Below are 5,346 nucleotides of genomic sequence, written 5' to 3' on the forward strand. Positions count from 1 at the left end.
TCTGCATCAATTGCGATGATCATATAGTTTTGGTCCTTCATTCTGTTAATATGGTGAATTACACTGATTTTTTTTTTATGTTGAACCATCCTAGCATTTCAGGGATAAATTCCACTTGGTCATGGTGTATAGTCCTCTTAACATGTGGCTGCATTTGGTTTGCTAGCATTTTGTTGAGAATTTTGCATCGATGTTCGTAAGGGATATTGGTCTGTAGTTTTCTTCTAGTGTCATTGTCTGGCTTTGGTGTCAGGACAGAGGTGGTTCCATAGAATGAGTTAGTAAGTGTTCCTTCCTCTTCAATTTTTTGGAATTGTCTGAGAAGGACTGGTGTCAGTTAACTATTGGGCAGAATTTATCAATGAAAGTATCGGGTTCAAGGTTGTTCTTTGTCAGGAGGTTTTTAATTACAGATTTCATCTCTTTCCTAGTTACAAAGGTCTATTCAGATTTTCTTTCTCTTCATTCAGTCTTGGTAGATTTTATTTTTTAAGTAATCTCTGCAACCAATGTGGGGCTCAAACCTATTAACCCGAGATCAAGAATTTCATGCTCTAGACTTGGTAGATTTTCTGTCTCTAACAATTTGCCCATTTCATCTCGATTATCCAGTTTGTTGGTATATAATTATTCACTGTGTGCTCTTATAGACTCTTTTTATCATTGTAGAATCAGTAGTGAATGAACCCACCTTCGTGTTCATTTAGTAATTTGAGTCTTCTTTTTTTCTCAGTCCACCTAACTAAAAGTTTATCAATTCCATTGTTCTTTTGAATAACCAATTCTAAGTTTTGTTGATTTTTTTTCTCTATTTCCTATTTTTTTAAATCTCTGCTCTAATATTTATTATTTCCTTTCTTCTGCTAGCTTTGGTTTTAGTTTGTTCTTCCTCTTCTAGTTCCTTAAGGTATTAGGTTGTTGACTTGAGAAATTTCTTCTTTTTTTATGTAAGCATTTAGAGCTATAAATTAACCTCTTAGCACTACTTTTGTGCGATCCCATAAGTTCTGACAGGTTATGTTATTTTCAATCTTTAAGTATTTCCTCATTTCCCTTGTGATTTCTTCTTCGACCCTGTGGCTGCTTAAGAGTGTGTTATTTAATTTCCATAATTTTTTGAGTTTTCTAGTTTTATGTCTATTAATAATTTCTAACTTCATCCCATTGTGGTCAGAGAAGATACTCTGTGGGACATTCATCTTTTTAAATATATTAAGATTTGATCTGTAGCCTAATTTATAACCTATCCTGAAGAATGTACCATGTGCACTTGAAAAGGATTTGTATTCTGTTAATGTCTGGTGGAACATATTTTTCTGTTAGATCTAGTTGCTTTACAGTATTTTTTTTTATTTCTCCTAACAAAGTAAATGAGTCTTCTCTTTCCATACTCATCTTCTGTCTGGTTGTTCTATCTACTGTGGAGAACCGGATAGTGAGGTCTCCAACTATTAAAACTGTCCATTTTCCCCTTCAATTCATTTTGCTTCATGTTAATAATGTTTATAATTGATATATCTTATTGATTTACTGAAACTTTTATTAATATATAATGTCCTTCTTTGTCTCCTGTAACCATTTTTGACTTAAATAATATTAATTTTCTGTGACACTATTTGTATTAGGTATTAGTATGGCCACCCCTGCTATCTTTGGTTACTAGGTATAAAAAATATCCTTTTTTGTCATTTCACTTTCAACCTATGTGTCTTTGGATCTAAAGTGAGTCTCCTGAAAACACTATAAAATTGATCTTTTTTTTTTTATCCTTTCCACCAATCTCTTTTGATTGAAGATTTTGATCCACTTATATTTACAGTAATTAATGATGGGGAAGGACTTCTCTGACATTTTGTTATGCCTTTTCTATATGCCTTATAGCTTTTTTGTTCCTCATTCTTGCATTACTGTATTCTTTTGTGTTCAGTTGATTTGTTCTAGTGAGACTTTTTTTTTTTTTTTAATTAGGCTTTACATCCAGCGTGGGGCTTGAACTCACAACCCTGAGATCAAGACCTGAGCTGAGATCGAGTCAGACACTCAACCAACTGAGCCATCCAGGCACCCCTCTAGTGAGACATTTTAATTCCTTTCTCCTTTCCTTTTGGGTATATTCTGTAGCTATTTTCCTTGTGGATACCTAAGGGTTACATTTTATATCCTAAAGTTATAACACTCTAATTTGACTCTATAACAGCTTAACTTCAATAACATAAAAAAAATACTCTTATACAGTTCCATCCCCAACCCCTTATGTTACAGAATTACATATTTATGCACTGTGTGTCCAAGAACATAGACTAATAATTATTCTATGTATTAATCTTTTAAGTCCTGTAGAACAAGTGGTGTTACAAACCAAAGGTACAATTTACCAGCTTTTATATTTTCCCATGTATTTATTTTTATTGGAAATATTTATTCCTTCATATGGCTTTGAGTTACTTTCTAGTATCCTTCATTTCAAGCTGAAGGACTCCTTTTAGAATTTCTTATGGGGCAGTTCTAGTGGTAACGAGCTCCTTCAGCTTATGTTTATCTGAGGGTGTCTTAATTTCTCCCTCATTTTTTTAAAAGATTTATTTATTTGAGAGAGAGAGAGACCATGGAGGGGAGGGTCAGAGGGAGAGGGAGAGAGAAACTTAAGCAGACTCTGCACTGAGCCTGATGTGGGGCTTGATCTCATGACCCTGAGATCACAACCTGAGCAGAAACCAAGAGTTGGACGCTTAACCAGCTGCACCACCCAGGTGCTCCTCTCCCTCATTTTTGAAGGACAGCTTTACGCAGTTTGGTTTCTTGGTTGACAAGATGTTTTTGTCATGCAGCACTTTAAATATATCAACCCACTGTCTCCTATCTTTACTGTTTCTGATGAAAAATCTGCTTATAATCTTATTGAGATCCCTTACATGTGATGAGTCACTTCTCTCTTGATGCTTTCAACATTCTCTCATCCTTGGTTTTTGACAGTTTGATTGAATGTGTCTGAATGTGGGTCTCTTTGAATTATTTCTATTTGGAGTTCATTGAGCTCCTTGGGTATTAATATTCATGTCTTTCATCAAATTTGAGGTTTGGGGCCATTATTTCTTCAGATAATCTCCTTGCCCTTTTCTCTGTTCTCGTGAGACCACAGTACATATGTTGGTCTCCTTTATGGTACCCCACATATCCATAGTCTCTATTTACTTTTCTTCCGGTTCCTCAGCTCAATCATTTCACTCATATTTTCCTCAAGTTTGCGGATTCTTTTTCCAGCTCAAATCTACTTTTGAATTCCTCTAGTCAATTTTTTTCTTTCAGTTATTGTACTTTTCAGCCCCAGAGTCTCTTTTCAGTTCCTTATGTTACCTATCTCTTTATTGATATTCCCATATTGTTAACAGACCATTTTCTCGACTGTGTCCTCATCTTGCTATAGTTCTTTGAGCATCTATAAGATAGTTGTGGTCTCTGTGTAGTACATCCACCTCTGGGCTTTCTTGGGGATGTTTTCTGTTGTTAAATTTTGTTACTCTGAATTGGTCATAGTTCTTTTTTTCTTTGTCTTAGGATTTTTTGTTGAAAACCGAACATTTATTTATTTAAGATTTTATTTTTAAGTAATATCTACACCCAACAAGGGGCTCGAACTCACAACCCTGAGATCAAGAGTCACATGTTCTACTGACTCAGCCAGCCAGGTGCCCCAAAACCTGGACATTTAAATCTTATACTGTGTTAACTCTGGAAATCAGCTTTTCCACCTGCCCCAAGGTTTGCTGATTTTGTGGTTGTTACTATGTAGTATCTCTGTGCCTAGAGAAACATAAACTTAAGATCTTCCCAGGTCTTTTCTAAGCCTGCACTTTCCCTAGGTATACACAGTGACTTTCTAAATTCCCTGTCTATGCAATTGCTTTTGAATGACCTAGTCCTTAAATGTCTAGCTGCCAACAAGGGAGAAAGGGGAAAATGAATGGTGAAAGAAAAAATAACTCTGAGTCTTTAAATCACCTGGAAACCACTTTAGATGGTGGGGTTGGAACAATGAGTGCTCACCTCTGTGTCTACACCTCTGTAATCACAAGCAATCATCAGAACACACATCACTGATATCTGGAGAACAAGGTCCTTATTACTCACCCTGGCTCCCACAAGCTGTGCACAAACTGCCAGGTACATGTGCATGGCTGCCTACCTTGGCAGTGGGAATGGGAGATACGTAGCCACTAATGTGCTAAAAGCTGTAATTGACCAAAATTAACCACAATTTACTGTCCAAGACTTGCCCTGGAAGTTTCAAGTTTTTGAATAGTCTGCAGAGCTCTAAAGTAGTTACATCAGACAGACTGTGCTGGTACAATTATCCGGGTAGCGAGATAGATTCCCGGTTCTTCCTACTTCACCATCTTCCCTGATGTCACGCCACGTCTATACTTTTAAATTTTATAGTAACCACTTTTAAAAGCAGAAAGAAACACACAGAACCTTTAACAATATTTAGCCCAGTGTATCAAAAATATGATTATTCAGGGGCGCCTGGGTGGCTCAGTTGGTTAAACCGCTGCCTTCGGCTCAGGTGATGATCCCAGGGTCCTGGGATCGAGCCCCACATCGGGCTCCCTGCTCATGCAGGAAGCCTGCTTCTCCCTCTGCCTGCCGCTCCCCATGCTTGTGCTCTTTCCCTCTCTCTCTCTCTCGCTATCTCTCTCTGTGTGTCAAATAAATAAATAAAATCTTTAAAAAAAATACAATTATTCAATGTAATCAACATAAAGTTTTTTTCTACTATCTTCAAAAGCGTGTGTTTTACACTCAGAGGAAATATCAACTCAGATGGTTAATTTTCAAGGGTTAAAGTGAAGTGTTGTACTGCCACAACAATAACACGTTTAAGAAAAAAAAATTCCACATTGCTTTTGTTTTATGGTTTAACCTCAGTCACAATTAAGCAAAACGTAAAATCCCATTTCCCAGCTGCGGGAGCCACATTTCACTTGCTCAGTGGCTCCATGTGGCAATGGCAGCTCTAGATGCCCAGCTCCAAAAAAATGAGATTTGGGAGGTGAAGTTTGGTTTGGTTTACCTTCTCTCCTTTACTGAAGGCCCTTCCATTCCTTGCTTTTCCAGAATGCCCACTGGATTAGGTTAGACATTTACCCTGCCCGGCAGTCAAGTAATCAGCAGAAGGCTGGCAGGTTGCCGTCGCCCTCTTAAAGGTCGCCGCACAGCGTAGGAATGAGTGGCTGTATCTTCCAGGCATGAGTTTCCAGAAGGCGTGAGAGATGTGCGAGTCATTTGGTACTTGTCTTCCATTCTTGAAGCAGAGCATTCACACTCAATCCAGCAAGAACCCACCAG

The sequence above is a fragment of the Eumetopias jubatus genome, unplaced genomic scaffold, assembly GCF_037043125.1.
Source record: "Eumetopias jubatus isolate StellerSeaLion01/CBP00866 unplaced genomic scaffold, mEumJub1_p1.0 scaffold_3, whole genome shotgun sequence".
Classification (NCBI taxonomy): Eukaryota; Metazoa; Chordata; class Mammalia; order Carnivora; family Otariidae; genus Eumetopias; species Eumetopias jubatus.